General features: G+C 38.9%; 1 long non-coding RNA gene across 3 annotated transcripts; it reads left to right on the forward strand.

The window, feature by feature from the left end:
- The first annotated feature begins 482 nt into the window (after positions 1–482).
- On the forward strand, positions 483–17,179 carry LOC126051335 (uncharacterized). Of its 3 annotated transcripts, XR_007509801.1 has the most exons (5): positions 483–2,538; positions 3,104–3,384; positions 13,144–13,283; positions 13,361–13,544; positions 15,663–17,179. It is a non-coding gene; the product is annotated as an uncharacterized LOC126051335 (long non-coding RNA). The 3 variants fall into 3 exon arrangements; XR_007509799.1 differs by having other exon boundaries at positions 13,144–13,544; XR_007509800.1 differs by lacking the exon at positions 3,104–3,384 and having other exon boundaries at positions 13,144–13,544.
- Positions 17,180–17,877: the final 698 nt, after the last annotated feature.

Here is a 17,877-nt window from a genome sequence, read left to right on the forward strand (position 1 = left end):
GGAGGGAGGAAGACCAAACAAGGAACCAGATTAGCACAGGGAGACCTGCTGATGATTTCTAATGAAGTTGTAGTCAGGGGATGGTGGGTCTGGGGATAAGTATACAGTACACACATAGCAGTTATCCATTTTCTCTAATTGCTTTAATTCTAGTGGTAAAATAAACATTGCTTGGGTCTGTTCAGTTGTCGTATTCATAGCTGTTCACCAGCTTCTGGGGGAAAGTAACGTAGGTATTTAATCTAGTCAGTATCTACTAAAAAGCTGATTACAGAGCAAGGTGACCCAAAACTCAGCCTAAAAACTGGAAAATATAAATTCTATTTATTGACAAGCAAATGAGAAGGAGTGACCTGAGAGAAACCAGGAATAATACCGAAAGACCAGTGTCTTCTTCCTGGTCAAGTAAGAACCTCTATTTCTATAGTACTGAGCCCAATGGAGTTGATGACCATTCAAAGTTTTCTATATTTTACAGGATTTCTCTGATTAAACTACAGAGTAATTTAAGCACATCTTGAGGTATGTCTTAGATATTGGAATGCAAGCTTTTCTTCAAGAATTTGTTGGATCAGAGTTTTGTTCTTCATCTTCTGCTATCAGCAGCAGAACTCCTGTAAGGTTCAGTGAATGTAGGCTGCAGGCCAGAGGGAACGTCAATGGACTTGCAGTAGTTATGGTGGTGGGTAAGCAGAGCAAAAATACAAATCTGAACAAAACCCAATATTCCACCATAACCAAAGGAAGTCAAACAGGAAACAAAAGCACCATGCTTCATAAAGCTCCACGGTTCACCAGTTGCAATTTTATTGTTCATTTGTCTGATGTCATCAGATGGAGAACGTAAGTCAGGTTTGTCAGAAACTCAAGCAGCCTGAACATTAAATTTGTAAAGGCTCTGTAAATTTCTATGAATACACTGCAAACAGTGAATCCACATAATTCAAAAGCATAATCGAAGGGATAAGAGACTCACCTACAGGATGTACTTCAGTTGTACACAGGCTGCATGCATTTTCCAGTGGGGTGAATTATTTTAATTGCTTTTGACAAATTAAGATGCAGTCTTTCATTGAGTGAGTTAGCTACAGCAGATTGGCTTAAAATGGCAGAAGACAAGACAATGATAACTAAGAAATCAGGCATATGAGAAAGGTTCTTCAAAAATTCCCCTGTAACCACTTTGTGTCACAGCAGCCTTTCTTGTCAATGTGAGCTTTATTAATCAACACAGACACAGAGAAACATCCTTAATAAATGAAGAGTGTGTAAGCTACCTGTTCCTCCAGAGCCCTACAGGATTATTAGAAGGCAAAGGAAGAACCAAATCTATATGTTTCATTTTAAATGAGAGCAGACATACAGTAGTTCAACACTTAAGCATGGTTAGGAGTCATCTCAGTGAAATCTCGAGTCTGTTTGCTTACTGCTTCTTCCTTGTTCTACCTAAAATTTGTCTGGAAGCACTAACTGAACTGAAGAGGCATTCTGAAGTTCTTGCATGTCAAAGCATCCTCTGTTCTTGTTATGAGCCGACCAGAGGAATTTGGGATGCACTGATCAACAAGATTCTTACAGACAAGATGGAGTAAGGTCACAGAAGTAGAAGAAAGGACATGGATCCTATGCAAGCTACTTAACACTACTAATCACAGCATAGAATGGAAAGAAATAGAACAGGAGTATCTATTTGACCTTCCACTGCTCACTCCCCATTTCCGGTGATGTATGTTTAAATATTTTCTCTCTATATTTTAGATATATATATATGTACATATTTTCTCTCTAAAATCAGAACGTTGTTAGAGGAAGAATATTGATCATAGTAAGACATTTAAGGAGCTCAAGTGAATTAGTTTGTTGAAGAGAATGTTAAATTAATTGAATGTTCTCTAATTGCAGAAGTAGAAAAATACGAGTTTAATCTAATTGACAAAATAATTTCTATAGTTAATACGTGAAAGCTGATGCTGGAATAATAATCTTACTTTTTGTTAATAAGAAACTTAACCACAGAAACAGCATACCAAGGGTGGTGAATTTCCCTTCTCTTTAAGCCGTGACCAGATCTCTAACTTTAAAGCATTCACACCTAATTTATCCACAGCATCAAGTTCAGCTTTTGCACTGCAAGAATTCTGATTGGTTAAATCAGCTCCTAAAATGTAGGAATCCGTGAAGTAACCCGAACGCATGAAAAGACACCATCCTGGGGAAAAAAGCCGTTCAAGACCCAAATCTGAACTCACAGGGTACAGCATTACCTGGAACAGCGTAACAAGTGAATCATCCCAGACACCTATATTACCCCTCCATCGGGGGGTGCGGGCTGGGGGGTGGTGTGTTGCACAAAGTTGGCCTTATGTACATGCACGTGGTAGAGTAAGAGCCAAAGAGATAGAGACATTCTTCATCTGTCTTTATATGTCTTTGGGCAGAGAATATTTACTCTGAAATGTCTCTGACTGGGTGGCATTGGGGTACCCCAGGAGTCATTGCGGGTGACACCGGAGGAGTGGACTGCAGTTTGGGAGTAAGGTGAGTCTGCATTGTGATCCGCGTGCCCAGTCTGCTGCTGGTGGGGTGATGGCAGGTCTCCCAGCTAACGACTGGAATGAATGGTCAGTTCTCTGGATGTTATTTGTTTTAAAGCTGCTGATCGTTCACCAATCTTAGGATAAACTATCAAGCTTTTTTTATAGTAATGTTGATTAAAACTTTTATCTTTCCTAAAGAAAGCTGAGGTACTGCCTTTCTCTGGGCAGCTTCTAATCACCATAATCATCTACGTGATGCTTGCTCTTACCCTAACACCACCCGCTCTCTTTCTGTTAGAGGAGAATATGGTGTCCGCCAGATTGCAACAGAACTCTTCCTGAGCCTTTGTGCTCTGAGAAACTCTCAGAGCCAGCTTTGAACAACTTGAGTGAGCAGAACGAACATTCACTAATACAGAACTTTAGATGAAAGCTGCTCGGGCCTCTCATTTGACTTGGGTGCTGCTAACATCTCTTAGTATTTAATGGTTATTCCAGTTTTTGTCACAGTCTGTGGTGGAAAGAATAGAAAGATGATACTTAATGCCTTATCATCTTCCTGAAAGGTATTCACAAGGCCCTGTGTCTGCAAGGAATAGAAGAACATTGCATTGGTTTTGAAACTCTTGTAGCATTACAGCAAGAGAGAAAAAAGTAGCGATGGATGCCCCCCGGCTGTGGTAGCATCACCACCCTTTGCATGCACGTACAATCGCCCGTGAGCTCCGATTGGCAATTCTGCTTTTCAGATGTAGATGCTACTGTCATCTTACTATTACAGTCACAGGAGCCAGGCATTTGAGTCAAGTCTGGTCAGAGCCTGGAGAGAAGACTGGGTGAGCAAGAGGTAAGATGCTAAATCCTGCAGCTGCTTGTCTGCAGCAAAACCAGAAGGCTGAGCACAATCATTCAGGAGGTCAACTTACAAACAGGCCTGCTTGGTTACGGACCAGGCAGAGAAGCCTTGTTTAAATCATTGCGGGGCAGTGAGGTAGGTGACACAGCACTCATGGAGCTGCTTAGCCACAACAAAGCCTCTTACTGCTAACATTAAATCACTAGCGATGTGTTTCACGGGGAGGCTGAGAATTGCCCTGCTGCTCAGTGACTCGGAATGCTAATGGATTCTTGGGAACGGATTTCCAGTGCAGACCTGCTACCAGCCTGTTTAAAAGCTGCTTAAAAATTTGTTTTCCATGCAGCTATAGGAGGGTGAATATACTGGGCTACATATATTTATCACATAACAAGCTGATGTGCTGACTCACAGAGGCCTGTTATAAATCACATTTCTCAGGCGCCTCTGCCTTACTTGCCTTTTCCCTGTAATTCCTTTCCACGGAGTCTGTTCTCACATCCTAAATCTCAAAACAGCAAAGACAAAAGCTACAAGGGACTTTCATCTTGCCAGTAGGACAGGAGTATGCAGAGAGTTCTTCCATGTTCAGCAAATTCCTTATGAACCATGGAAAACTATCTCAATCCCATCTACTGGTATTTCAATTGTATCCAATTAAAATTTCCTGCATAAAGATAACTCTCAGGATAACCTTTTCAAAGGTGCCTAGGTCACACAAGTCCATCTCTAGATTTTTGCAAAATATAACTACGGATATCTGCGTATGTACAGATGCACTTAATGCGTCTAATTTAACTAAACGTTAATGACATTAGGCAACAGAATTCTAATGACACACCGATGCAGTGCAAGATCTAAAATGTGAAGAGCAGAACTCTTAGTGTGGTTGCATGGTGGGATTTTTTTAATGCAGCATTGGAAATGCGCTAGTTAGGAACAAAGCTATGTCGCTGTTCAACACTGTCGCCTGCCTTGTAGAAGTACCAGGACTCTCCAGAGTATCTCTGTCACTGAGTTACCTCGTGCTATACAAATGGGTTTAAGTTACTTATGCTCTTTTATAAATGTCAAGCATAAAATCTTATGCGTAAAGGGGTTACAAAGAAACGACATTATTTTCTGCAAATGTTGTGGGATGTAGTGAACTACGGTGTAAACAATACGGAGGTCTTGATGCGGGTTTGAATGACTTGAAAAAAAATTATTTATGGCTTGGAAATAATCCAGCTATCCTTACCTTATGCTTAAAAAAAAGCTGAGGGCTAGTTTTTGTTAGCACCTTTACTCAAAATCACCACATTGTCACTTTGTTTTGCTGCCTTATGTTTCAAGCTAAGTAACAGTCTGGGAGCCCAGTTGGTCCCAGCCACCAACTGTGAGAAGAGTACATGGGTCATGACTTTCCCAGCACAAGGACAGGAACATACAGCCAGCAACGATGTATTCAGGCTGCGAATAAACCCAGAACCTTTCTGCCTTGCCAAGTGCCCCTGCCTCCCACCCCAGAGCAAAGAGGAGATCAAAGGGGTCAAGCTTTTTCAGGGGTCTAAACTGAGTTGTGGGAGAGGTAGAAGCTTTTGTTGCTTTGGTTGCTGGCCAAAACCTGTTATCAATCCCATTCTTTGATCCTGCTGCTGATTAACACTCTTGGTCTCGTTGCTGCTTCAACTTCCAGTCTTCCCCTTTCCAGCACTATGCTCCTTCCTTCAGGCCAATAGATGCTTTTCCCCCACCCTCTGTCTTAGGCTTATTTCTCTCAGCCTCGTCCCCTCAGTCCCTGGCCCTACGTCCTCCTTGACTGGTGGCAGAACCGTAGCACTCTGCTAACTCAGTTCCTTTTTCCCACTGTCTCCTTCAGAAACAGCACCGCTTCTCTAGCCTTCTCTCAGGACCATCAGGTAAGGATGCTTTTCTCCATAAGAATCCAAAAGGTATTTTTGTGTGTATGTCTCATCTACTTTCTTCAACTTAAAAATTCTCCATCTCACTACTGTACGAACAACTTTGCTGATGTAACAGGCAAAATTACTGAGATGAGTTTACAAAAATACATTATAATAAAGATAATTTTCTTCTATAAGCAGCAAAAAACCCACACACAAGCAAGGATTTTTTTTTTTTTTTTTTTTTTCTATTCTGGATCATTTTATTAAGTCTTTATTAAAGAATAATAAAGTATTATTTAGAAGACTATAGAACCTAGATTGCAATTCTGGTGTGCTAGGTATTTTATTAACACTAGTGATAAGCTATTCGCAACACAAAATTTTTAATCAACAAAAAGAAAACAGACACAATATGAAGGAAAGACTTCTCATTGAGAAGTGGCTCACACAAGATCACTCAGATAGTCAGTTTTGTCTTCCACCAAAGCACAAACATGGTAATAATATAGGAAAACTACCAGGAGCAGAAGGCACCTGTCTGACTTTCCAGCCAATGTGTTAGGTTAGACTTTCTCTCAGCATCAAAGTTTCTTATAATGAGCAAGACAGTGTTTCTCAACTAACTTTTTATCTTGTTTCTTTTAAGTCAACAGCAAAATTTTCATTCACTTAAGCAATGCAAATATCAGGCTTGATTGTCCTAATTAAATTAGTTATAAGCGCCAGAGTAGCACGATCTGACCTTCATGTGTAAAGTGAATGCATATGGACTTTCCACAGATAAATTAATTGGAAAAATGATTAAGAGGAAAAATGGACTTACAGTACTTACATCACCCCTGCATTATGCTAATACTTAATAATACAGCAGCAGTAGAAAGCTTACCTATTGTACTTACATCACCCCTGCATTATGCTAATACTTCTTGCTACAGCAACATCAATCTGATGATGCATTAACATACTCTATCTCTGAAGTGATGTACAGTAGCACTGATGATATGTTAGTTTAAATCATTGTCAAAGCGATACTGCTGTAATGCTACTATGTTGATGATTTGATGTAATATATTGCTGGAGAAACACCATGCTGATTACATGCCAGTGTAATATATCATTATTTTCCTGTCACCAGGAGGACATTGTAGAATAATCTATAGAAAAGGAAGGAAGGAAATCTGACAGAAAGACTCTCTTAAAGAAGCAGAACTTCTCTAAGTATTCATTAAAATGATATCTGCTTATTTAGCCACAGAGGGTTTAAGGAAAACAAGAACATAATTTTGCCGTAATAAAGGACAGAGAGATCTCTGTTTAGGCTTCCTAAATTCTTCCTGCAAATAAAGCAATAAGAAATTAGAGAAGTGGTGTGCACAAGGAAAAGGCTCTGAGAGAGTCATTACTGCCTTTGCTGGTTTACATTTTTATTTGTCTACAAAGCAGCCTGAAAGGAGAATTGAAAGCATATGAGCTAGATTAATAGAAACTGAGGTAGTTAAAGAGTGACCACCAAAGACACCTAAACACATTGGCTCTTTGGAAAATACAGAGCACATCTCTTTCAGGTGCCTTTGGTACGCAGACGGATAGCTAAGGACTGGCAAAAGACATTTCTCCTTGCCCCATAACCCAGTAAAACTCTAAACAATTCTCTCTCCCTCTCCCTCAGTTCTCAATAAAGCAAAGCAGAAATACGTTGTGATTCTTCGGATGCATATGTAAGTGTGTGGGAGGAGGATTAGCAAAGGTCTCTGACTCTATTTGGAGTGAGGCATTTGGAAACACTTTGAATTCCCCCAGGGAATTCTGATGCAAGAAAACCCTAAAGCTTTGGGGTTCCCATTTCCTGCCAGCAATCCAAGGCCTTCATATTCTTTGAGAAGGAAAGTCTAGAGACCTTGAACGCCCCTTCTGGAGGTGATATCCATGGAAGTTTCCAATTCAGGAAAGTAAAATTCCCGGAAGCTTCAAATCTTGGGAGTTCTGAAATTCCTGACTTCCCACGTCTGTATTTTTATAAACAATTATCTGTCATGAACCGCTTTTGTAATACCTTTTTGTAATACTTTTACCACCACTCTCTGTCAGAAAAGGTAAGCAAAAATAAAATCCTGTTTTCAGATGTTTCTTCCCCAGCTGAGCTCTCTGTGCATGTTCAATGTGCAAAAATCATTACAAAGTGTATGATACACTGCTGACACAGTCATCTCCAGCAGGGCGTCCCTTAAAATTCGGTGAGTATGCTCCTGTCCTGTTGTAAGGGACGGTATCAAACTAAGAAGAAGAAAATGAAGAAAGGGAGCTACAATTGCATTTGCTGGGTACAGCTCATCAGGAACTAGTCGTAACCTCGAGAGCTGCTCAAGCTCTGGGAGGCCACAAGGTCTGACTTCTCGACGAGCTGAACTATTCAAAGAAAGGGACTTACATTCCCCATTTTTTATGCTTCTTTTTAAAATTAAACCCAAATACTAGTCACTCTGTAGAACAAAGCATTTGTGAGAGAAGAGAGGCTTTTTTCTGTTTCCAGGCCTTTTCCTGGTTTAGTGCGTTTGGGTTCCTGCTCCCTGCAATAGTTTTCAATATAGTGCTATGCCTTTACTTAAAGCCTTTCTTTTACAGCAATATGTCACTACAGAGAATTTAATTTTAAAATATCAGGAGAGTCTTTCTAAAGCTTCCTTTCCTACTGCTACGGTCACTGCTATAGTGACCCGTGACCCCAGTTAAAGCTATTTTAGACTTTCTTGTTCCCTTGATAGCCAGAATGGAAGTTAAGAGAGAAGAGCATTGTTTGTGACACCTTTTAACTTCTTTCTTATGTGTCTGATTTTCAGCCAGCCCAAGAAGTATCTTTCTCTTCCATAGGGAAGTTTAGGTGGTTGTCTTTTAGAGCGATTGTGAAACCTATAGGAAGTGACACTGGAGATTCGGCATGTGGAGATATTTCTATTTAGCAAGTAATCATCAATCACCTTGTGCTGTGCTGCTGGAAGTGACATAGTCTGTATGAGATGGGAAATTAATGTCTTCATCATTTTGGTATTAAACATCTACAGGCACTTTCACAAAATTAGCAATATTAGTACCTAGTCACTGGCCAGATTTTGGGTAGATAATTGTGCCTTTCCAATATAAAATTCGTTCTTATGTTTCATCTATATACTTTTACTTTCTGATCTGCTTAGTGCTGCTGTAGTCGACTGAGCAGTTATTGTGTTCCCCTGCAGAAACAACCACTTGACAGCAGCAGCAAATTGATACTTAATGTAATTCCATGGTGGTTTTAGTTAAAATCTGTCTGCTTCTGAGACTTACTTGAGATAATCTCAAATATAGAGTTCAACCTAAACATCATTTTAAAGCCTGAGAGTATTTTGCTTCAAAGATTCTTGGCTCTTAAATTCCTCCAGTACAACTCCACTACATTTCTCATTTTATCTAATAGAACATTAAAATCCGTCAAAAATATTCATTAGAAGAAATGTAAATAATTGGCACAAACAATAGGAAAAATTGCCACGTGCTGGGTCCTTCAGGAATGGTAATGAACGATTGTCTGACAAATATATTATTGTATAAATCCGAATATATTCCTGAAATATGGCTTCTGCTCTTTGAGAAGAAGAATAAGGAAGAAGCAGCTGTTTTTACTCTTAGTCGCTCCTGCCTAATATGCTGTTGCTGTCACATATTTGACTGCTTGTGTTAGTGGTGCCCACGTCAGTGGGGATTCTAACCCGAAGTCATGGGTTTATTTGATCTCTCCGCAATTACTGCTGCTCATACAGGATGCACTGACTAGAATAAAGCCTCACAAAAACAGTGCGCTGTGGATTAGTGATAAATATAGCACCGTTGCTACTTGTGTATAACTTTCTTTAGTACAAAACTGAGCAGACAGCTTGGCGGTCCAGCAATAGTGCATTAGGTTGCCACACGGAAGATCCATGTGTCATGTGTTCCTTACTAGAACAAAGCTATTAAATTCTTCTAAAACTGCACAAAGAATTTTAATAATAGAAAATAATTTCCTTAAAACTTTTCTCCCTCTGGACGCTCTCTCTCACACACATTCACGGTAGAGTTTTTCCCTAGAGCAATCAATACCTTGGTCTGCTTTCCCACTGCAGTTCCAAGGAAATAGAAGCTGTATCTTCATACCTACTTCAAATCTGAGCCTAATACTAAGCTCCTATGTGCACGGTGTGTACGAGTTCAGTATACAACAAGAAGTCAAATGAGAAAATCATGATAGTTACTTCTAACCACAAATCTTTCAGATAGATGAGATATGTGGAAAAAGCATGCTTTGAAAGAAAAAAAGTGAAACGTCTTGCATTATATAGGAAGAACTGTTCAAGGCCTCTCTAGCTGTATATTCACTCTTCACCAAATGCTGATAGTGATTGTCTAGGGAAGAATTTAAGACCAGGGTGTATGTAGTGATGCTTCCCCAGTGTGTTGTCTGTAATTTGAGCATCTGTGGGGTAGTTTTACACTTTTGTGATTCAGATTCAAAAAGGCTTTGATGACATCTTCCCAGTGTCTTCCTAACCCTGAAGGGAAAAAGGAGAGTGTTTGTAGTGAATACTTGTTAGAGGAAAAAAAAAAGAAGAAGAAAACCCCAAAACATCCCTATCCCCTCCCCCCCCCCCCCCCCGACAAAAACAAAAAAACAAACCAACAAACCCAACAAAAAAAACCCAACCACAAACAAACCAACCCCAACACTCAAGAAACAAATACCCAAGAGCATGTAATAAAAAGGAAAGATGGCAGGGTCAGAGTAAATCTAGTTATTGTACCTTCTATTTAAGATAAGAAAGGGCTGGGGGAAGAGTTATTCTGCATCCAGATGCTTCTGAATCCCTTACAGATTCCATTTGCAGGGAAGAGTATTTGCTATCTACAGCACGATTTCCACAGTAAGGGCACCAGCAAACAGTGTTTGATAATTTGCTACTTCCCTAATCAAACAGGCTGAAATAAGGAGCTGCAACAACTGACTGAACTGAAACAGTGTACCACATGAAAACCAAGAAGCAGTACTGATTTATTCCTGTAAAAGAGACATTTTTTGCAGTTGTTATGAACTTAACGATAGTTATTTTACTCTTCAGTTATTTTCTCTATGAATGGAATATGATTCAAACTTTGTAGTCTTAACAGCTAGTCTTAACCAGAGCTGATGAGTATATATTTTTTTTTTTCTTTAATATAGGATTAATACACAAATGATCCCCAGGACATTTCCAGATAAACCAAACTGTTGAGAGAAGGAATGTAAACATTTCATAGCATTTTACTCCACTGTTTCAGTACAAAGAATTGCAAGATTTTCAAAATGCTGACGTGCACCTTAATTCGCAGATAAGATTATAGAAAAATGGCAACAGTTTGATTAGACATCTTCACAGCTTTAAGTAAAGACACTCAGCTCAGGTGATGAGCTTCCTTTTGGCCTTACCACACTCCTAAGAAATCTCTTAAGTGTTCTGAACAATGTTTGTCCATAAGATTTGACTATGTCCTAGTAAATCAAACACATCTGTGCTGCCTCCCTGGCACAAAGGTTGGCTGGACGGAATGGTCTATCAAGTCCCAAAACTGCTTATGAAGAGTGGTCCCTATCATGCAGACACCCATAGGGCTAGAAACTGTTGCTAAACCACTGGTTTTGGTAGTGCTAATTGTCCCTCACCAAACTCATGCCCAGAACTTGTAAATTACTGTTCAAGCATTAAGTGCCTGGGAACATTTCTTGACATAGTTTCTATTATTATATATATAATATATTATATATATAATATATACGTACACTGACGCATATGTATATTTACTCCATCACATAGTGTTGTTCTGGCCTTTGGTCTCCTGAATCTTTATAGGCTGTTTTTTTCATGATTTCCTGATGTACACAAAGGCAAACATTTTCAGTCACAAGAGATGCCTATGGATATTTCTGTTTCTATATTTATCAACTCCTGTAAAGCTAGTTGACCATAACATCATTGAAAATGACTGCATGAAGAAATAATCTATATAATTATTTAAGTAATTATTTTTACACTCGAACAAATAAGAGAAATAACACATACACAGCAAATGACTAGCTGCAAATTACATCTGCTGGATGACTCCAGTCGAGACAGATTTTGTGGTGTGTGCTTTGTGGAAGATACCTTGGAAATTATCAAAATTACTTTATGTGGTGCTTCTAGTACCTAATGAAGAGCTACTGATAGAGGATGAATAAATCTGTTCGGGGGAAAAAAAAAAAAAAAAAAAAGAAAAAAGAGGTGAAAAAAGAAAAAGAAAAGAAAAAAAACCCAACAAAATAGCTAAAAACCAGAGTCAGCTGTAGAAAGATCTTACATTAAAATCTCGATCTAATATAGATTGTCTTCCAAATAAAATTAACTCTGATTTTTAGTGAAAGAAGCAGTATTTTTAAATTGCCTATGGACGTGATCTGCCTGTTTTTTTTCCTGAAGCTGGATTTCTGAAGCAGGAATCCACAGGAAACATGTTGTTCAAAGCAATATTCTAGTGTTTATGAAAGGAAAGAGCCAAACCTAAATGCTTTCTTCAAGAAAACAAACAAAATTATACCCACAACAAGCAGACATCTAATATGTTTGGTTTTATGTAATGATTTTCTTGCCAAGTTTAGTTCCTCCAGGAGACAACAAAATAATTGCTGCACATCAGCTTTCTAGTGCTGCTCAAACACTAGTATCCCTGCAGCACACTACTGTCCAAATTATTTTGCAAACATTTGACATATTTCTAATCCTTAAAAACTCCTAATTTATCAAATGAGAAGTTTTTTTGGCTCTAAGTGAGTGTAATTTAGAAATGGTGCTCTTCAATATAAATGTACTGTTCCAGTTCTTTAAAAATAATTATTTTCTTGTATTCAAATCAGTATATGCAAATGTTTGCTTTAATTAAAGTAGTACCCTGGCTGTTTTCTTAAATAGCTGCAACCGTTGTTGCTTTAAATCTGTCTTTCTATCCAGAGCACCAAGGGCATTTCAAGTTTATCGGATGAGCAAGTAGGATAGCCAGACATTACAGGCTGCTTTCAATGCATCATTTCTACCCTCATGGCAGAAGACATTAGATAGACAATTAAATGATGATGACTGACAATAACGTGCCGCTGACCTTACGTTCATGTCAATCACTAATAATATTTGGTGCAGAGTGGATAATCTCCAGTGTTGTTTATAGCTGCTGCAATTATTACCTAAAAAAAAAAAAAAATAATAAATAAAATAAATAAAAAGGCCAAGTTCCGCTCAATCCAATTTATTACTACGCTGCCTTGCCCTGTCACTGCTGCTCTGCCTCGCCAAGCTCCGCCGAGCCCACGGCAGACCTCGGAAAAGTTTGTTTTACAGGGACATCTAGTGGCACAACAATTAGAAATCTAATGGCTGATTTTTTTCAGAGCTTTCGGAAGACCCAGGGAGAGTGCCCAAGCAAAGGGACGTGAATCCTTCCCGCTCTCAGGGCCTGGGAAGGAAGGGCAGGGGCCAGCTTGCCTGTGGCTGCAGAGCCCGTGTCACCCAAACACGCGTGTCGAGGAGGCGAGAGGGAAGAACCTCGCTAAACTTTAAACCTCTCATCGCTCTGGCTTCTTGTCTCAGTGAACAACACATGGCACTGCTGAGGCTGCAGTCCAGGAGTGGAACTATTTATTCGAGTAACAAGTTTCTGCTTCTCTTTTTATTATGCTATGTCCTCATCTACACAGGTTCTTGCCACCAAAATACTCAAAACCCTTCCCTGAATTCATTAACAAAATATGACTAACGTTTGTCATGTGTTGTTTGTTCTTTTCTTCTTTTAGAGAGAAACGTTGACTGTCTTCCAAGTAGGCAAAGTTTGTTTGTTGAGTCTCTGTTTGACTAGACGCGTTGCTCAACAATTACACCACGTGGAACACAAAGCGGTGACACATTTATCCTTAGTTTGTGACAGTGAAAACAGGTAAGCGTTCCCCGCCTTGAACTAGACTTTTACGAAAATTCTGTCTCTGTCAAAGGCAGTATTTATTTTTATTGTAGATAATTCTATTATGCTGAAAGAATGGAACTGTCATTTGCGGACTTTAGCGGCTGCACGTTTCCTACATCTGGTTGCAAACTGCACTGACAGAAGGCGTCCCTCTGACTTTAGTGATAACCTGGGTTTAAGTCAAGATGGAACATGTCCTGGGGCATCAGATTATAACAACCCCTTTCTCCATAGGTAAGAGTAAGGAAAAAATGGAAAACAATATACTTATATATATATTTATGTAAGCATATCAAATATTTGGACTGATTTGAAAAAAAAATGTTCAGCAATGAAATATTTATAATAAGCACACATACAGAGAGAGAACACATAACTGTGATATGATCGGCTCCTTTATGTGTACCGAATAATTAAGGCCACATCAAAAATTCTTCACATACAAAGACGAGCAGTTACTGTTAAAGATATGAATATGAAAGCCTATTTATATCATTAACACATTTTCCTTCTGTCATGCAAACTTTTCTAAAATCATAAAAGTTTTGCAATGTTAGAATGTAAAATTCTAGGAAGGAAAAGGAGTGAAAATGGGGATAACAAGCTCTACAACCTGTACTGAAGTATTACAAATTTATAGAAAATATTTTACTGAATTAGGCTTATTATTAACTAGGTTAATAAATTAGGAAAAAGTCAAGAAAGGAAAATAGTATCTTTTCAGATTTGGTAAACTTTCCTTTTTAAAAAAATTAAAAACCAATAGAGAACAAAACATAAGTCATTGCTTTTTCTTTTTTTTATTATTTTTTATTTTCTTTTTTGGAATTCCCTATTGCAAAAATATAATCACCATTGTCCTATAAAGGTTCATTTTCGTATTACATAGTAAAAAGTTTCCAGTCAAATTATTTCTGCCACCTCTGATTGTCACATTTTCAAAATGTTGATGTTATCAGGTGAGATGCATCAGAAATGGTTTTCAAAATTTGAAACTGAAAAGCAGTCAATGATAAATCTACATTTCATAAAAATCCATACCCAGCTTTGACTATTTCACAGCTGCTGTAACATTCCTATTTCCTTCTTGGCTCTGGTTGTGAAAAAATTTCATCCTCTAATTTTAATACAATATTGTATGTCCCAGAGCTCCATCTTTTGTATTAAACAGCCGTCTTTCTCCTTGACAATTCATGATATATCTGGCATCAACAGGCAAATGATTTATTCAGATGCAGAAGAAATATCTGACAGCTGATTATGCTGTCATATTTTCCCCAGTAACTCAACTTATCAAAACATTAGCCAGCACTCTAGTGAATCACCAAGGCAATATTCACCAGATGCAATATCTGCAGTGAGCTAATTTTGGAAAACAAACTAGGAAATACTTTTGGGGAATTGGGGAGGATTGGGAAGGACTGCCATTTCGCACATATGGTAAGTAGTCTGTTTTACCCACAGTCCTGTGAACTAGCTGAAAAAAATGGATAATGACCAAGAAGTCCAAATGAATATGATCAAGAACTGTACCTCAGGTGGTTTAGCAAATTACCTAACTCCATCCGTTAAGTCATCTACACATACAAAAATGAGCAGAGAGCTCAAATCAATAATGTCCAAAACAGATTCTCTTCTGATGCTTGGAGCTGAGAATCACCACTAACAAACATTACCAGGAAGGCAGGAGAATACAGAACACTGAAAACTCTTTTTTTTTTTTTTTTTTTTTTTTTTTTTTCTTAAATAATGTTTGTACTTGTGCGGTGATGCAAAGGTTTAACAATCATTTGTAAAAGTATGTGCTTGACTAACTGAGATCATATGTCAAACTCAGATAATGGACAGGTGTTGGGTGAAACTTATTACTGTTGCAGGAAACCTAACAAGTTGTAAAAAGAGTTCTTCCTCCATATTTGAGCAAAGAAAAGCAGTGATTTATTATTCTAGCACTGCTATTAAGCACAAATACTTATAATAAGACTGCTAGGGCCTTGAGTTATGCGGCCTCCCCCATCCCATCCCATCCCATCCCATCCCATCCCCTCCGTCTCCCCTTCCTGGGGCTGGGGTGCAGGGTGTCGGGGCCATCTCTGCTGCCCGGCAGCAGTGACTCGGGATAAGGTCCGGGCTCAGGCTTCGCGGGTCTCTCCTTCTCCCATGGGGTCAACGCTGGAGCTCAGACCCTTTGCCTGGCCCTCTCCTGGGCTGCGCTGGCAGGATGCCTGTGCCATGACATCCCATGGCCAACCCTTGGCTTGCTGACTTGCCTTCCCGACTTGATCTCCGACGTGCCTCGGCTGGCCATCCTGGGGCAACTCTGGCTGGACCTGCTCTGTTCTCCTTGCTCAGGGCTGCCGGACCACATCCTGCATCAGGACTCTGCGGCATCCCCATACACCGGTGTGTAAATGCGTGTGTCCCTGTAAGAGATGGAAGGAAGGTGACGCAAGGATACTGCTGATAGCACCGCTCCCTGCCTGTCTCCTCTGAGCAGTGCTGAACAGATTGCAGCCACTGGGAGGAATTGTGGCAATTTCAATCAGCAGCTGCTGAGGAAAGTGAGAAGTCACTTGTTTCTTCTGTCTCTGTAGGAGCCCACGGGCAAATGGCTAAAAACCCATAAATGGAGAAGGTGAAAATGGAAATTTTCAATCCTTCTTTCAATACTACTTTTGCATTTTGTCACAAGCTTTTTTCCCTATTAAGGAACAATAGCTTAAAATTATATCCCTTCCCATGGAGCAAATTTCTGCACAGCTTTAGTCTTTAACCTATCTTTCCTGAAAAAAATACCCAACAGGTAAGCAATTAAGAATCCCTTCCCGATTTCCGTCAACAGGAGTTACCTGACTTTTATCTGAGGCTTGAAAACCAACTTCTAAAAGTATTCTCACTGCTTAACAAAGTCCATGTAAGTGCTGGATGAGTCACGCAACAGACAAGGATATCATAATATATTCATGAAACTATTCTGAAATTCAAGCCCAGACCTCTAAACAAGGTCACCATGGCTCTTTCTGTGCTGCTTGATGAAATGCATCATGGCTCTGTGCTTCAGTATAAAGTATGAATAATGAGTATTTACTTCCTAAAACCATCAGTTACGTAAAACAACTTTAGGGTGTGGAAGGTGTGGGGGAAGGGTGTCCCAAGACACTCTGCATTGGCCTGGTTTCACTCTGACTGAAGTGAGCGAGAATTTTCCAGAGTTTAACAACAGCATCATATTACATCCTTTAAAAAATCTTGTCCTTAATGCTTCTAAGCAGCTTTGAAAGCCTGAAGTGAAAAAACCCTTTAGAAATGCAAAATCACTGTAATATCATTACATTGAGGCTGGTTTACTTTTCTTAAAAACTGTTTAAAAGAAAACCTGTTTTCAATGAATTGAAAGGGTTAGGGCTTCCTGACAAGAACAGCGTAAGTAAAGTTTAATTTAAAAGTCATAGGTTAATATTTCTGGATTTAGGGAAAACAGGCTTATACACACCATTCTTTATTTTGCATACAGAAAAGAAACTTGTAATCTGATGTAACCTTCTGAATATAAATAGTTCTCTTTTTTTTCTTAACCAAGTAATTAATTTACATCAGCAATAACAATATTTTTCTATGAAAATCTCACTGATGGCACAAAAAAGAATTAGAATAAATGTCATGCTGTAATTTCAGAGGTGATCAAAAAGTTAATATTAATACATAAAATTGAAAACACCATTTGGATTTCTGAATATTGTCTGAAGAAAGCACAAGGAAATATTTCTTTCATCTGTAATGAGCCTTAGAGAAAGAATTTGAAGAAACCTAGGAAGATGGTTGAAGTTCAAAAGAAATTAAACCCAGAGCTTTGAGATACTGCAAGTTAGTATGATTGAATAATAAAACTCTTAAATATAAGAAAATGCTAATCTGAGGTGTATTTTCTTGGCTTTTTTTCAAGTCTTAGCTAATGTCCATAACTCTATTTCCAGGCTAAATTAAAATCCACTGCTAAATTTGTGTTTGCTAATATGATAGCCCATAACCTTAGGGCTGGATGGGAAGGAGAAAAATTGCATCATTGCAGGGCTGCTTCCTTTCATGTGAATGGGAACAATTTTACAGTAAGTGTTGTTAGTGCTGGGGGGTATAATCCTCTCCTAAATCACTTTCATTTGGGCACCCTTAGCTGCACTCAATGACTGTAAGCAGAATTATTCACAATTTATGTGAACACATAATTTAATCATGAGCTAACAGACATAATAGGCTGCCTAGCCTAGCATGCCACAAAGTTAAACATGAGTATTCTCACCACTTTCTGTGCAGGTACCCGGTGAGAGTCTCTGCAGGCCAAACAGGTGAGGAAGATACAGGTGTCTGTAGTTCCATGGTATAGACAGGCCGTCAACCTTGCTGAGTTGCTGTCTTCCAATTCTGCTTTTTACTCAGGATTCTATGTGTCAAAATTAGCATTTTTTTTCTCTGGAATTCTTGGGTTACTATTACCAACCCAGCAATTCCACTTGTGTCTTTTGGTTGGTTTTGGTATTTTTTTCCTCTTATCTTGAATGTCTTTAGCTTA

This window comes from Accipiter gentilis, chromosome 27, assembly GCF_929443795.1.
Source record: "Accipiter gentilis chromosome 27, bAccGen1.1, whole genome shotgun sequence".
Lineage (NCBI taxonomy): Eukaryota > Metazoa > Chordata > Aves > Accipitriformes > Accipitridae > Astur > Astur gentilis.